Genomic DNA, 18044 nt, shown 5'->3' on the forward strand with positions numbered 1-18044 from the left:
CGGTCGTGGACGAGCCAAAGAATATAGCAGGGTTGGCATCGATCCATTATTTAGTAATCCTTCGCTTTTATAGAACACAATCGTCAATTTACAGACGATTAGAATTTAACAGATACGATTTAGAAGCTTTGAATAAAGCAGTACAAGTGAATCTAATCGTGATTTGCCGAATAGAGTAGAAGTTATAGGTACAGACGCCTGATGAATGATCCATCGATGTTATTAGATGTATCACTCATGTAAGGAACACGTGGCTCTGATGATAGGCAAACGATAAGTCTCTCCACTCTTGCGATTGGATCACTTGACTCGTATCGCTTCAATTTGTATCCGATTCGACTAATGGAACCCGGAAGATGCATTTAATATTTTGGTAACAGTACTGGGAACACCGTTAGAAATAGAAATCAATCGGGAAATCGACTAGAAAATAAGAAACCAGGCTAGCGGTAAGTCTAGTGGCGACTCCTTATGTCAACGCTAATAGAAAATCGAACAGATTCTCGGATTCAAGACGCCGCGTCGTTGTCTACCGTAAACTCATTCTCCGAGCAGCAATCACGAGGGTAAACGTTTCCGGGCACATACTCGCATCAGGTCTTGGTCAAGTCGAAGTGGTCAGGCCGGTCGTGTCATTACGGCCAAACCGTTTGCGATGTCAAGTCTCTCAAGAACTTAACGAATCACGGTATTCCCGACTTTGGAATGGGAGACTTGGACCGGTTGCTGTTGCAAGGGACCTAAGCAATATCGACTATGCAAGTTGCAGAATTTTTCACAGATTTATCAAGTATCGAAGTATTCATTACAAAGTAATTATCTTTTATTTCTATTTAATTACGATGTTTCTGAGAATTATTCGTACTGCAGAGGTATATTTCTCGGAGTTTTTCTTTATCAAGCCCTTGCATTACGACTTTTAAGTATTCGTTGTAGTAAAGCGTCTGAAGTGCTAGAGAAATGCAATTGCAATATTATATATGCAATTTATATTCGCTGAATATTTGAACAAGACTAAATAGAGGTTAAGGCAAGAGGTTAACACTTCGGTAGTTTTTCTGTATTTAAGATATTTGCTGTCACTGAAATATGGCCTCTGGAATTCCACTTCTTTTTCATCAGCAATGTCTTTATTTCAACAGTGTGTGTCTCAACACTGTATCTACCACTTGGTTCATCTTCCTAAGTCACTTTTTCAAAAGGCATAGAAACCTACACGCAACAGGTGCATTAGCCGCAGTATCTAAATTACCTAACTAATTGAATCAACATATGTTTCACTCCTAACCAATGGCTTAATCAACTGCACAGAACAACTTTTTTACTCAGACGCCAGAATACCAATTTGGGAAGTGACCACGTTAACGAGTACCACGTGTGAGTCCCTAAATTATCAAAGAGAACACCAGACATTTTTGCTCACGGTTCACTCAACCTTCAGATCAAGTTGCTCCATAATTTCCCTTCTTCGAAATACCCATCCCACTGGTATCGAATAATTCCACCAGCCACGATGCTTTAACGAGAGCTTCTGGTAGCGACTAATTTGATTAAAGTCGAGGAACAGTGGTGGCTTATCGGCGGACCTGGTGGGCGCCCGGGAGCAACAGCGATTCCACGGAAAACAGGGGGATAAGTTTCTGGCGAGCGTGGACAGTGAATTATGGACGTTATTGTCCGCCCGCGAACAACAGGCCGCCTCATTACATGTGGGAATTATTGACGGCGGACCGCCTCGGTGGCTCTCTAAGTGCGCTACGTGAGAGCCATCTTCCAAGCTCAAGCGTCGCCTCCACTTTACCGCGCTCCTTGCCTCTTGCCTTCTGGCCTGGCTTCGTGCCGTACTTTCCACCTAACATTCGTTCAATACACACGCACACACATACGTAGCTATCCTTCTTTCTTAAATTGTATTTTTTCCAAGCTGAGACTCGAGCGTTTCGCGCGTCCTAACTCCCTCGATCGTCGTCGTCGTTCGTTACCCCGGTGCTTTTCTAGGAGATTCTATAGTAAAGGACCCCATTCGAGGAGAGAATATGGCCAATTCCAGGTTATTGACGATGCTGCGAGAGACTCGGATACCGGACAGAGGCTGGTTTACGCGGAAGGAACACTATCGAAGGATTCGATTAAAGGATAACTATTCTTTGCCTTTATAGGGGTGAAAGAGGATGGGTGGTTGGAATAACGAGTGTCGTGATTTGCGAATGTTGTGTTAATTGATGGAATCTCTGTTTAGCAACTGTCCTTGGCTGTATATCTCTTGGACCTTCTCTTTAGTTTTTTGTCAACTTGGAGCTTTTATTTTTTCCGAAGAAAGCTTCTAACTCTGCTGAGATTGTAATTTATCTGATAGATACGTATATATGATATATTTCTAGTATAATTTTTATGTAAAAATCGGTACTGTAGCATGCGTTAAAATCCTTCAGATACACACCGCAGACTGTCACGGAATGTAGAAAATGTCGCTACTAATAAAATTTGGAGAAGAAAAAGTATCATGGAATCCTCAACAACGGTAACCCGAATCTTCGGTCTATCGCAAAGCTGTGAAAACACCTGGTATCGATCGATCGTGCATCGATCCCATAGATTCCAAGGTTTTCGAAGCTTTCGAACAAGAAACCATCGGAACGATTCTCCGGTTAATCCAGTCTAGGAATGTCGTTCGAGAAAATGCTCACGATTTCAATAGCGCACGAAGAAAAGTTCAAGGGTTCGCCCAAAGTCGGCAAGAGGTCGGGCTAGATAATTTTAGAATCGCGGAACGGGGACGGAATGGGCTCTCCGATATCGGAGCGGATCAAACGAGAAAGGTCATTTTATTCTCTCACACCGACTCATCCTGCAGCGTCGGCGACCGAGTGGACTTTCTAAACGAGCTAGCCCGAAACAAAGACGAAATTGGAATGCAGCCGAAGTGAGAAACAGAGAGCGAGCGAGAATCGTTCTCGCGCGGAATCCGCTCTCGTGCGGATTTGCGCATTTCGTGAGAATTGCGCAGACCTTTTAAAGAGGCTGACACTAATTAATTCTCGAACGAGATACGATCGTGCGCACAATAAACAGGAGAAAGTCGCCATTAACTGACAGAAAAATCCGTGCCGCTTGTTAAGAGTTAAGCTCAACGGAGACCGGGTGTATCGTTATAAAGGCCGATCGAAGATAACCTGATATATTAACGTATAGTGTAACCCCTTTTTATCCGTTGAAATGGTTAGCCGTTACGCGCGACTCCCGTCTCTCCGCTGCCACCACACGGGCTAACGGTTTATTAAAGAATCGTCGTTGTCGTTGCCGTCGGCCGTTCCGCGTCGCTCGTAATTCGCGAGCACGCGGCTCGTGCAGCTATTCGCGTGCACGTAATGCTCGCGCGCCCACCATCGGGCTAGGGGAATTCCATGAGCGCTTGTAACGGTCGATACCTTACAAGCTCCTAGTGACAGATACACCGGTGCGCGTCAATCGAGACCAAGTTCCTTTTCCAACTGTAGTAGGCTGCTGTAGTCTTCGTTTGTTCTTCTTTTTACGAAACTAAATTACACGAGACAATCGAAATGGAATTCATCCGAGGTATCTCGGATTTTTCGTCGGTATGAAGTAACTCGATTGAGTCACATCGAGGGATATCAAAGGATGTACAAGGTTGTAAAATATTATCTCCTTAATCTTTGGAGGATTCTTAGAACGTCCGTGTGTGGGTTGGAGATTTATAAAGTCGGAATAGCCCGAAGACGTAAATGTAAGAGCGCAGTTTGTATCCTAATATCAATAACCTCTACCTCCATTGGTGTGCAACGTTGTTCCATCGTGGCGCGGGAACGAGTGTCTGCATTCACGGGCAAACAGACGTTAATTCCTCGTGAAAACACAGTGATAGAGTGGAAACGAAACCGCCTCTCTTTGCGCCCACTCTATTATCAACAGAGACGTAATCACGCTCTCTCGCGTTATCGCGTATCGCTGGCAACGATTTCAAACGCGAATCATCCCCGTTTTCTCTTTCCATCTTTCACTGTGGAACACGATACGAACGGCGTTTCAATTGTTTTCGCGCTGCGGCGTGTTATTCGATTCAATGCGCTGGACAAACACGGGATCGATCGGCGAATCGCCCGCCTCGATTCGGGAAAGTGTACGTTACGTCGAAAAATCGACGGAACAACGCGCCATTACTCGCGACCACGGTCATTTACGACGGTTTAAAGGCGCGCATTACCACCGACGATCTCAATCGGCCCCGATAATCCCGCGAATTCATCCAACCGACGAGTCCCTATAAATTTTCGACCCCATAACGATCGTCTCCCGATCTTATCGATCCTTCTCCGTATTTACGTAGGACCGATACGCATCTGCTCGCGTCCACAGAGCTCCGAGTAGTTTGGTATCGTGGCCCGTTTCGTGATGGATCCCGATGGACGCTACCCTATCAAATTTCTACTTCCTACGCGAACAAGCGGAAGATCGGTGACATCTCCAATTGCTCATTTAGTTGCAAATACATTTTGCTTCGTGAAAGATATTCGAATGGGCGTCATGGAATAATAAAATTTCTCATACGTTATTCAGCATAGTATAACATGTGATAGTTGTTTTAAATCCTGCTGTAGAATATTATTTTCTTAATTGAATTTCCTTTCAATTCGTAATAATTCGATTTGCAAATTCCAAAGGGTAGCTTACAGGAACAAAAGACAGACATCATTCTCTCTCGTCCGCAAAATCCAAAAGAAACTGCATACTCCCCACACAATTATAATCCAGGAGGCACGCTAATCCTCGAATGTTCGAGTCTTCATCCAGCATTTTATCAAAGAAACTGGCCACGCACCAGGAGCACCTCCCTCGAGGAGAGGACGCGGGGTGGTTGTCCCGCAAGACTGGTCGCGCATCGATGAGGAGACACACAACTGCGAAACGTCGGTGCACATTGCCGGTCGGGAGAGCGTGGGCCACGGCGTAATAAATTTCAGCCGGTAAAAACGGCACGCTGGCTTACGAGAGATTGATGGAGCGACGCGCGAGGTGAGAGCGCGCGAGGCTCCGTAAGCGGCCTTTTGCTCACTGACAGTGATCATCAAAGCAGAAAAAGTTGCCACCCGGAAAGTTCGGTCTGCCGGACCGCCCTCGATTCGACCAAATCGCTGTAATGACCGCGGTTCCCGGTCGCTTGAAAATAATTTTGACTCAATTACGCGGAACCCGCCACGCTATGCCAAACCACGGTCACGTCGAGTCGCTCCGCGTAGACTACTTTCAGCCACAGGGAACAAGCGACCTCTCTTTAGTCACACGGGCGAAGTCGATTTCCTCTTTCGTATCTCGTTATTCGCCGTGACTGTCTTTCCGCGGTCCGAACGCTTTGTTTAAGCCATAATTTTAGAGGTTGCCTTAGGAAGAAGAGTTTCAGCCGGTTCCACGCCCTCTTCGCGTTTAATGGCCGCCACAAGAGGAAACGGTGGCTCCGTTATCACGGTTCAACGTTTTTTTCCGGGCGGAAACGCGAAACACGGTTGCGAACTGTAACGTCGTGTGACGAGTAATTGAGAACACGTGTGCCACGAGGTAAAGTCAGGCCTTTCGATAACCGTCGGTTCGATTCCTGATCGATTGGTTATTTTACGCTGCCCGCGTCGAACTATTTGTCTAGCAAACTGTATGCGATTCTAGTTAAACGTTTGTCACTTCGATCGCTCAAAAACGAACCTGGCCTCCTAGAGTTTCGGATCATTTCCAAACTTTTCAATCTTCCTGAATTTTTACGATTGATCTTCGTTGTTTGATAGGTTATCGAAAAATCTCTCTTTTAAATCTTAATTTTGGAAAATAGAGGTGGAAATAATTCTTGTTTCTTGAACACTCGCGATATAATAGAACACGCGGAGATGTATGGAAAGCCTGCTGCGAGCTTACGAGCGTCGAACGTGTCAAAAAGGCCGTATAATCAGAAGCGGACCAGTATTTTTCGAGGAAGGGTTGAACATGAGCCGTGGCGACCCTTACACCTTCTCGCGCCGCGCATTCTTCCTCCGACGCCCGCTGCGTTGCCTACCGCCAGGGGTTACCGGAAGAGAGACGAAGAAAGGTGGAGCTCCATTCTTCGAAACGAATCCTATATCGGCGCAGGAACGTTTTACATCCATCGGTCGAATCGTATATAACACGGACCATCAAAACGCGCTTAAACCAGGCCGAGTTATTACTATAGCAAATATGCGATACGGTTCACGGAGGCGCGATGCCACGTTGTAAATCATCCGGATATTCTCTCTCTCTCTCTCTCTCCCTCCTTTGCACACTAACATACGTACCAACTATCCTTTCCCACCCCATTAATATTTACATTACTCCCTTCCCACGTGGTCCAAGATCCGGTCACGCGGACGATCGTATCTCTCGATGAGCATCGAAAGTTCTGCAAGACAGGGACAAAGAAGAACGGAACCTTGGAAATTCCAGGAAGATGAAGAAAACGAGAAGAAAAAAATGTTACGAAACGATAGAAATATATTGGCGATACTGTTCGAACGAAATGGGGTGGTACCCAAGGGATTCTGACGGATTATATTGACTCGTGAACGGGATGAATAAGCAACCGTTGGAAGTGTATCGGGGCCGTAAGATGACGATGCTTTACGATCGAAGATAACGCGCTGAAGACTATACGCCAATTTCAGGCCGCGTTCTTCCCCCCGGAGGGATTAATCGGGCCTCGTTTAAAACGTTCGCCGCAGCCCGCCGCGTTCTTCCATTTTTTAAATCCTCCCATGGCATCATCCCATAGCCGTCGTCCCGGTTCGAGGTGGTTCCACATGCGTTCACACGCTTATACACGTATGCACATTGTATAGGTTGTTGGATATACTTGAAAAAGCTGTGCGCTCGTGAACCACCACCGTTCGCGTGCACGTATAGGTAAGCACTCTAATTATCGAGATCTCACGTAAAACGAGTATGTAAACATAAATCGACAATCTTGTCGAGCGAAGCGGCGCGCGATCGCTTAACTGCCGGCCGACGAACGAATTTTTCTTCCGGTAACCCGGTGCGTAGACCGTGTCCTTGACGTCTTATTACGCCGATTAAAAGCCGCAACCCTCTCCGTCCCTCCGATCCACCCCTCTTTTTTCCTCTTCTCCTTTTTTCATATTTTTCCACCGTCCATACTTTGTCCCTTTTCGTCTTCCGCCGAGTTTTGTTACTCGCTTTCGAGCGGTCGAGATCTTTCTTTCGCCGCTTATCTCAACTTTTTTCACTTTGTAGCATTTACCGCTGAAGGCGGTAGGTAGACTGCAGCAAAATTCCACGCTGGAATCCTTTATAATATCTTATTTTCCCTCGTCCTGTTATGGAAACTGTGGCTCGTCCCCTCTTTTCTCTCTTTCTTCCCTGTCTCTACCGTTCATCGATTAACTAATTTTCTACGGTTTTATTTCCAACATTTAGAAAGTGGAATTATCTTTGTTCCACATTTAAACAACTCTTTGAAAGAATATTCTAGAGTATCCTTTTCCTGTTGATCTTACGTAAGCTGTACGTAAGTTAAAATGTGTTTCTTTATTAAATCGAATAAAGGAAATGCATACACACGGTTAGTAAGCAGTTATTTCTTATTCTAGATGTTTACTGAAATTTTCGCTAACGGTTACTCGGAGCAACGCGCGTTCTAGCGCTCAGTGCACCAGAAACCGATGAAACTCGAGATTATTAAGAGATTTGCATATCGCGGAATCGTATCTCGGAAAGGAACGCGTGCTCTCCTGCTTCCATTATCAAACAGGTTGAGACACCTATCATTATCATTGCCGTGTCTTAGAGCAGCTGACCCGGTTTATGACTCACGGCCGAGCGGAGAAATGGTTGCAAAACTTTCGGTCGGACACGAATTCCAGCGTCCATGACGCGGTGATAAATCATGCGTCGAACGAACTCGAGATGTAGTTTTCGATTCAAGGATATTTCGATATCGAGAATATTCACAGAACCGTAATTTGTACGAAGACCCTTGCATCGGCAAATTAACTCGTGGAAAAATCACGATCCTCCCGATACCCAAGTTTCTTTGTAACGTTCCATTTCAGGAGAGAGATTCTTCTCCGCTCGATTCATAATCGTTTCACGGGAAAGCAATTTCTCGGCCGAAAGGACGATCGTTTTCCTGGCCCGAGGCGGCCGAGGTTCCCTCTGGCACGCACGCAGGGATAAGATTGAAATGGAGAAAAATTCGCGGAGAAAAGCGAAGCCCGACTGTCGCGGTTCGTTCCACAATTATTCTCGTTTAACCGTCGCGCCACACTAACTATTTCGTTATTACCGCAGCGGAACGGTTTTAATAAGATACTCGAAGAAAAATTACGTGGTATTTCCCTCCGTGTTCGCAGACGTGCTTTACCAGTCACTATAATCCCTCTTGCTTGTAAAAGTTGTAAACCACTTTTACGAAACTCTTTACAAGTTTACTCTCCGCCCTTTGCAATACTTTGTGCGGAGAGGCGATTGATCTAGCACCACGGTAGCCAAGCGAGCTGTCGCGAGGCTGGATTACCACGCTTCTAATTACACCGTGTAATATACAGCCGGTGCTTTTTCGAAGAATCTCGCCTACGTGTAGTTGGATATAATAGCGAGGAATCGTCGATTGGTCGAAAGCAACTCGGTCGTGCGCAGAAAAAGGAATAACGGGGAAGAAGCAGAGGCCGATGAGTATAAAGCATATCGCATAGAGCGGAGAAGAGAAAAGACGAAACGTTGATGGAAGGAGTGTGCGCAGGAGGAAGGAGAGAGGAAGGGAGGACCAAAGGGAAACGGAATGGTGTGCGCACGCGAAAAAGGGCCCTGCGTAAATTGAAAGGGGGCACGGCTGTCTTGTTGTGTTTAAAAAGGCAATTTGCGGGCCTGAGATACGGCCTATATATTACGGCGCAACTGGTACGGGTGGTGGGAGATAGCTCGCTCGCGATAGCGCCCCTTTGCTCTGCTGGACCACGGGCAAGAGAACGGGGACTTTCCGTGGGCCTTACCGGCGAGACCACGAACGTCGTGCCTAGCGATGGCCTTAACGTTCTGTCTTCTATTACCTCGGAATTTGACGAAATCGTCTCTGATCTCTCGATGTTGTTCTTAGAGGTATGTTTTTTTTAGGTCCCACGAGAATTATTATCATTTGCATAGAAATAATAAGTTCGTGGACTGGCACGATTTTAGTCGTTGCAAGAAATAGGATAATAATCGTGGACTCGAATGTTTTTAACGAGAGCTCTTTCTCGAAAGAAAATCTTGTGTTTTTCTAAACGACGTGTCTTCTAAATCTTCTGATTCAGTTATGGGTGTACAAGGTAAAGAAAATCTCTTATTGAAATTTAGGAATATCCTTAACATGATATCGTTGCAGTTGCTTTCTCGGGAGTTGTAAAAAGTTCCAATATTCCAAATTCGAGTAACGTTGCATCAGAGCAAAATTGTTCGGAAAGTTTCAGGGTCCTTGAATACCCATCGCTAGCCGTACCCCTTTCGGCGTGCGCCCTGGTGCCCCCGGGTGCCGCGGGGAGGGGCCCATGCTCCCCACCGCCGACATCCGGCAAATGCATTTCTTGTGTAGCACGCTGCTCGTTTGCGGACGATACGATTTACTCGCGGTATATAGTCGTATTCAAATATCTTCTTACTGCTCGCTGAACCTCTTTTACGTCCCTCTTCCTTCCTCCCAGTTTTCTACCCTCTCTGCTTTCTTCCGTCGCCCTGATCTCACGGTTTTGCACGCGTAATCGACTCGCAATTGCTCGCCATCGAACGAACGATCGGCTAATTCTACGCAGTACCGAATGAATCGAAAGAACGAGCTCGTTCGTTCGACGTGGTTTAATTATAATTATTAGCGGGCAGATTGAAGTTGCGAGCAACCTCGTTTGCGGCTACCTTTGTTCTCTCTCTATGTATGTGTGTATATCGCTGCCTATTTAAAATCGATCCCAACACGGGCTTAGCGTTATGGTTTCTGGAAAATTTGGAATGGTACGAGCACTGCCGGAATGAGGAGCATGCGCTGCTCGCTTGCTACAACACGTTCGATAGTTCGATTAGCTTTCTGTATATTAAATCGGTTACGCGAACCGCTCGTTCGTACAGTACGGGAATCGCGTGGCAAGTTTTCGGTTGTTCAATCTGCTCAATGGGCACTTCTTCGGATAGGAATGCTGTTTGTTCGGTTAATTAAAGTCGAATTAGCATGCTTTAGTTTTAGGTGGACGATAGGAATGTCTGAAACATGTGCCACATTTGAATTAAATTGGCTCATTCAAATTAAATTTTCACATACCATTCAACAATACCATATAATTTTGTAATTATAGCTACATTCTACTTCCTAGTTCCAACAATAATTTTCCATTATTAAGAAATGTAAAGCTAATTAACATTCATTTTCTTCATTGCGTGGAAAACAGCTGTTTTTCAAACGCGTATGTTCGTAATGCGCACTCTACTAGATCCATCGATCTCCCTATTTTACCGACCACTAAAGCGAGTTCAGCCATTGGCTCACAGATGTCGCTTCGTGGATGCCTCGAATGACACGCTAACGAATCTCACCATTCGTAATTATTACCATTAATTACCGCCATCAAACACACGCAAGAGTTGCACAAAGTTCCTCGCGCGATTCCTATCCACGGTTTATTAATCTTTCTTAAGAAAAAAAATCGACTCCCCTAGGCGAAGAATTCCCCTGATTCTTGCGAAGGCTGGCGGTAAAGCGCATCGGGTACAAGCTCATTTGCACAGAATGTGTGACAATCGTAATAAATCGCCGGTACGATATCGATCTTTTCTCCACGGAGCGTTACTTACTAGCGCGATCTAGGAATCTCGCATTCCGGCGGTCGCGGACGGTCGCCGGTGTTCGGGGCCAGGGCGATCATAAATTCCGTGCCAGCCTCCAATTAACTTTATCGCAATCTGAACAAATTATACGGAACGCTGCCGATGCTAAATTCACCGATGCGACCAGGACAAGCGGAGATAACCGGCACGCCAGAAAACGAGAACGCCGAAACGACGCCGGAGATAACGTTTATTTTTCGCGAGCCGGCCATCCTCGTCCGACGCGATTCATTTCCAACTGGGGTAGAGGAGAGTACCTGTGATTCTCTTTTGTCTTCGTAAGATACTTTCCCGCTCCCTTCCACGATCCTCGAATCGTCTCTTCGGACGTTTTACAATCTCGCCGTTTACCCCTTTGCCCTTACGTCCTTCGCTAGAACGTTTCATTTCCGGCGAACGCTATAACGTGGCTTCTCTTTTATTGTAGTCTTGATATTGGGCCATCGAGATGGTTTTCACGACTTTTTTCTCGCTTTAAAGATATATATATATATATAACTGGATCGATACTTGATTTAAAACCTGTTTATCGTATTATATATTTTTACGAAAATTACGTAGAAGTGTTTATTTTACGTAACCCAACACATTGAACGCGATATCGAGGAAACGCGTGTGTTTGTGCGACGTTTGAGTATGCCAATAAAAACTTGAACGTTTAATAATTTTAATTATCCATGAAACGTTCGTGTTTTCTGAAACACTCGATATCACGGATGGATTACCGTGAATGACACTGGCGACCTTGCAACGACCTTGTCACAGCTTTTGAACGACCTTCAATAAAACTTAAACGATCTTTAATGATTTCGAAATGGCCCTGAAAAACTGGTTCTATTTGATCTTTAATTTTAGTGGCCCGAATTTAGTTCTGTCCGCGTTGTCTTAACCATATCAAATATCGTGCTAATTATTTCAATTGCAATACAATACGGCATGCATGTTATCCCCGTAGTTTCAATTCACGAAAATTATTCTCTGCTGTTCTATTATTTTCTCACTTCGACTGATAGCACTGCTAATCGTTAATTTATCCCCATTTCCTCTGTTTATCCGTCAACACAAAGCGCTGTGCCGTTTAATCCGAACCGCGTTGCCGGGAAATAAGGCGGTGTTTGTTTGCACGAGCGTTAAGCGAATCGGAGTTCATTTTCGATTGCCAGGTGGTTCGAGAACGTAGCCGTCCTTGTTAACCACGCTACGCCAGCGTAACGAGCAGCTCCTGGCGGAATTGCGCGACGCCCTGCCACGCCCGTGTATACTAATTTCCACCGGTATTCACGAGCAACTCTCTGTGTCGCGTGGCAAACACGGGAATATTTAATCTTCCGACAATGGAACGACAGGCTGTTGCAATTCACGTGCACCCTTACGGCTGCAAGCTTTCCCCATTTTCCGTTTTGTTTCAATAGGTCTGTTTTTACGACGGCGAGTTCCTAACAAATGGCCATAGATCAGGGTACATGCCCTTTCAGGACTGAGTCGCTAATAATAGTGTCGGATTCAGCAAAGATTCAGAGATTCGAAGAAGTTGCTTCGAGCAACTGTTGGAAACGTATCACGTAACGTTATATTTACGATATATTTTCAATGTATTCTTGCACGATTGAACTAATATCGTTCGCGAAATTTTCCAACTTACACGTTACGAGTTAGATAATATTTAATTTTAGTTCTAATAAATTCTGTTGAAAATTTCTTAAGTAAATTTTACCGATCGACGTGGCTGCTACACTTTCCAATAATTTGAGTAAACGAATAAAAATCAACACGAAATAAATTCGTAGTAATATACTTTTGCATTTTCGAATATGAGAAACCTATATCTCTCTTGCTCTTCCGATAAATACAATTTAAATATTGAATCGAAAAGCTCGTTTGAATATTTTTAATCCACGTTAGATCGCAAAAGGAAATTTTGTAATCTACGACTTGTACGATTCTCCAATATTACTAATTGATAGATAAAATAAAAGAGCCCAAAACATTTGAGAAATAATGTTTAATAATTTTCCACGATAATATTCTACACAATGAAAATGACAGGAAACTATGAGTTTCCCAGTATCGCTCGAAGCAAGTTGATGGCTTAAAGAAGCCAACCGAAATCTAACCTCCCTAAAAGCTAACCTCCCTACTTCAAAGATCCTCAGAGACTTCGCCTAATCTCCATCAAACGGACCACGATCGATATGGCGCAAACGATTCGTTGGACGATCGAGTCTGGCAAAGTCGCGTCGTCAAAGGTCAATCAGCTTCTTCCCGCGTCGGTCGCACGCATCCGTGGTAGCCTTACTTGTCGGGACTATTTATTTATTAAATATTTGCTCGCGTCGAAACGGAGTTCGGCGAAGACCCAGGCCGCAAGGGCTGAAGGGTTGAAGTTCACCTGGAAGACTCACACGGCCGCGATTCTGGCGATTTCCGAAAATCAATGTTTACCCGACGAGGCAAATGAGACTTTCTCTCTATCGCGTGTGTGCTTCGAGACTCGCTATGCCAAATGTTGACGCAACGAATGGCTGCGCAAGGAAAGCATCCCTCTGTATTTCTATCACCCACGACTCGCCGGCTAGAACGCTGAATTTTTTCGGGAACGCTTATTGAGCGTTTAATTTGTGCGTGTAAATTGCACGGGATAAGTTACGGAGTTTTTATGGCAAGGTCTATTCGTTTTCATTTCATTAACATACTTGTCCTTTTGCTGTTCTTTTAGATCGTGTCTTTGATCTTTCGGGGGTGTAATTCGCGTATCGTTTGTTTGGTGCTTCAGAAAACTCTACGTAATTAAACGATAAATCTATTTATTTGTAGGGAAACTGGTTCTAACACTATCACGCTGTGTCGTTTTTACAAATAGGTTAAAAAATATTATTATGTTGTTCTGTTGTGTGAAAATATTGTGTTTCTATTATTAACAATTGCGAGTAAATAAATTTTCTTACAGAGCCCAACAAACGTTCCAAATTTCTCTGTCATTTGTTACAATTGATAAAACGTCATAGAAATTATAACACAAAGAAAGAATCTTTAATATTTATATCATCGGCGAAGAAGAGAGGAAACCGCTCTTTTTACCACGCATCTGTCGCTTTCCTTTTCTCCTATTCACGAAGAGTTTTCGTAAATCTGCTTAGTGGAAGCAGCTCGGAACCACGGCACGCTCGATTTCGATTCAAATTGACGAGATTCAAATTCGCTAGATCGGTACTCGAGCAACGTACTGCTGGGTGATGTGTGTACGGGCACGTTTCCTAACCGCAGCTACCCTCTTCCCGATTTCATATGTCCTGTTCCCGAACTGCATGCGTTCACGTGGCGCGCAAAAACACGCGGCACACGGCTTTGCTCCGGTGCGATGAACTCGCGCGGCGCGCCGCACAGTTCTGCCAGTCTCTGTTTCTCTCGAGGCCGTTTCAGTATTTGACTGTTCGACCAGGACGACGCTACGCGTCCCTTCTCTCCACCTGTTTTCCCCTCTCCTCGTTCGTCCATCTCTATCCTGGTTACACGGTACACGCGTTTCGTCCTCGTTTCACTCTATTCTCGAGGCGCGTCCCTCGCTGTTACGCTCCCGGCTGCACTTCGACTCCTGTCGAGACGACAGAACGCCATAAGCAACCAATTTAAATGTAAATTGAAAAGCAGCGCGGCATACAAATTGTTCGACTCGCCGTCAAAAAATACTGCGAGCAAAGATCAAACGGAAGACAAGACGGGAGAGGGTAGCATGGAGTAGCACGAGAGTGCGGGCCGTCTTCGATGCGGCGAAGATACAACGAGAGGAGAGGCGGCCTTTTCTCCCTTCACGGATCGTTCCGCGTCACGTCGCTACGGCCACCGACATGCTGATAAATTCTTCGTTAAATATTTGCGTTCGCCGGCACCGGGACGGTTCCGGTGGAACCGCGGGCCTCTTGCGTTGGAGAACCCCGTTCACCGGAACATGCCGCTTTAACGGCGAATCTTTCTTGCTTGAAAGAATAATTAATTTAGTAGCAGTTTTTCCTCTCTTTTGAAACTTTCTTATTGTTATCAAAGCTTAGCGCTCTTTAACTATTCCATCAGAGAGATTACAACAAACCATCAAAGTTTCGATAAAAGGCAGGATAATATCGAAATTATTTTGAAATTCTGATTTCATTATTTATTAATGCAGGGTTCCACGTCTCCGGTTATATTGGCAAAATTATTAAATTGTATAAACACATCGGATATCCACTGAATAATTGAACTGAATATTTAGCACTTCATCTACCTGCCTTTATCGAATGCTGTTTCCTCGGGTCTGGGTTAAATCGGAATTAAAGGGCTTTTTCTTGTAACTGTATCAATGGTGGAAGCGTGTCTTTCAAGTGAATCGGAAGCTCAGTTGCGAGCAGACGTTCCAGGCGAACGGAAATGCAGCGTACAAATTTTTCATTCGCCGAGAATAGAGTTGGTCCGCTGCCTGCTGAAAAATTCAGCGGGTTTGTTCACGAACGAAAGCCGGAAAAACGGCAATGGGACCGGATTGAATGGGCTTCCGGCTTGTTTTTTGTTTGCCAGATTTTTCAGAGATGATTCTCTGATGGAAGACAGCGTGCGGTCTGCGTTACTGGCGAGCAAAACGCTTGTTCCGCCCGAAAGTAAACATCCGAACGAGCATTCGGAGTTACAGTAGCAAACAATAATGGAGGTACATGCGTTTCCCGGCTCGATGTTATTTTAGGAAACCCGTGGAAATCGAGCCATCCCAGAAGCCAGATATGCGCACGTAAATAATACACCGGGCTCTGATCATTGTTAATTAATGGCTTCTACCAATTGCTAATATCTTCTAAAGTGATCCAGTAAAATAATCGTTTTACATACCATTCTGAAATTTAGACGTGTAAAATGTATCTAATACATTTTATTTCATCCACATTTTCTTCATTTCTTAGTATTTTTAATGCCTGGATTATGAACATAAAATTCTATAATTGGGTACATTAGGAGTTTGTAGCAAATGTAACATAACAGATTTTTATGATCACTAGGAGGTAATGTAAGCACAATATGCTACGTACATGATGCAATACAATGGACGATTAATCGGGATTAAAATCTTTCATAAACGTAGAATTATTTTACAAAGCAAACATTTGGTATGGAACACAGATGTTACGCGAAATGTTAGAAAGCTACTGCATGAAACATATTCCTCTGATTACGGGGATATAAAAATTCATCGTCAAATAATGAACGAATTTTGAAAGTAATCTATTAAACTTAAGCTCATCGAGATAAAATATCGACTGCTGCTTTGGTTGCACAGGATTAATCGTAGCCGTGAAAACGATCCAATAAAGAGCAATAATTTCATCCACTCAAAAATATCTACAACCAGGAATTAATTAAATTTCTTCAAAGTAAAAATATTTTCAGTGCGGGAATAACTGCGAACAAACGAATGGAAAGTTCCAAAATGGGGAAAAAAGGAGGAAGATATAAATGGAAACGAAGAGAACCGAAACCGGATCAAGTTCGTTCTCCACGGATAATTTTCATCGACTCGGAACCGGCTGCCTCATTGCAAGGAATTAATTTCCAATTCCAACGGGAGACAGAGAGAACGAAACAAGGGAAACGAAAGGAAACAAGATGAGGATGGCAGCGCGGAGAAAGAGAAAGAGAGAGTCGAGATCGACTTACCATAATTTTGGTAGCACCGGACCGCGTTCCCTTCGCTGGCTGTTGAATATTCCCTCGCTTATTAGAAAGGGTTTCTGTAATCGACGCCAGACACGAGCGGGTGTCTACCCGTGGCACCGGTGTAGCCGCCAGTCAAATGGATTCCAATTAAAGTAATAACGAATCCAACCGTACGAGCGTTTTCGTCGTCGCAAATAATCGTGCGCAACCGGATATCGGCATGGACCGCGTGGCCGCGCGACGCGTTCTTTTCCAATTCGATTCGTCCTGGCTCTGTTACCTTCCCCGTAGAACCAGGAGACCATGGAGAAACGGCACCGTGAATGGGTCGACGTCGAATTTAAATCGGTCGAATTAACGAAACGACGAGGCGACTGTCGTTCGACGCGACGATAAATTTTTCGATGGGATCAGGTCCAGTCACATTCACATGAACGGGAACAACAAGAAAGGGAATAATGGAAAATTCTTTATCTCGAAAAAAATGTACAGTTTTTATACACGCGTATAGGATGTTTCAAAAAATTGAGTTTAATCCTCAGAAAGATATCAGCCAACCTGATCGACTGTATCTTTAGCAAGTTACTCAATTTCATTATACGTGATTAGCATCGAACTACCTAAAGTAACAAAGTATAGTTACTTTCCTAAATTTATTGGAAGAAAGTGACTTAAATAAGCGTAAGTGCGAAGGAAATTTATAAAGATAAATCTATAAAGATAGATGGTAATATTTGACACGCTTCTCTTCGCTTTTTCCATCTATGAACATAATCGGTATGGCTTCTGAGCAACTCATAGTATTCATCGAAATAAGCAACAAGGCTTTAATAAGCGTGGGTCAAAATATCATTAGTTTCGGGGTCATGTCAATGCGTATTTCACGCTTCGTGCTTTACAAGTTTCAGCCCAATTTTTACAAATGTTCTGTAGAAATGGAATTATGGAAACGAAGAAGCGATTCGATTGCTGAATTATCGCAGACCAATAATAATTGAGAAACGATTGTTTGATACTATTATAGGGGTATATCGGGTGTCGCGTAAATTTAAATTTCTCCGGGATGGTATCTACCGATAGAGCAGAGAGAGGCGCTTGTTAGCACGCTGCTGGCCATCAACATAATTAACCTCCCTAAGTGGAGACGCCTGTGTATCATTATTAGTACATGCGCAGCGGATGTTACGGGGTTCGAATGTGCTTACGAGAATTTAGGACCGCGTCAGGTGTCCTGATTTGGCCGCGCTAATGCGAAATATCCAATTAACTGGTAATGGAGCCTTTATCGTATCCGGTGACATCGGCCCGCGGAATTTCAACCTCGCTCGCGCAGCCCACCTTTGCGCGAACCACGCGAATTCGAAACACGGATCGAAAAGTACACGCTATCTGCTCGCTCGTTTTGTAATCCGTTCCGATAATTGCGAGCTTCGAGATTTCATGTATCGAAATTCGGTTCCGAGGTTATGCAGAATCCGTAGTTT

General features: G+C 44.4%; 1 protein-coding gene across 1 annotated transcript in view; it reads left to right on the forward strand.

Annotated features, from left to right (window-relative positions):
- The window catches only part of Su(var)3-3 (lysine-specific histone demethylase Su(var)3-3), a 101002-nt gene that overhangs the window by 76962 nt on the left and 5996 nt on the right, over positions 1 to 18044 (forward strand). The gene's annotated exons all lie outside the window — the stretch shown is intronic.

This window comes from Bombus flavifrons, chromosome 4 (assembly GCF_040668555.2).
Source record: "Bombus flavifrons isolate JBK064 chromosome 4, iyBomFlav1_principal, whole genome shotgun sequence".
Lineage (NCBI taxonomy): Eukaryota > Metazoa > Arthropoda > Insecta > Hymenoptera > Apidae > Bombus > Bombus flavifrons.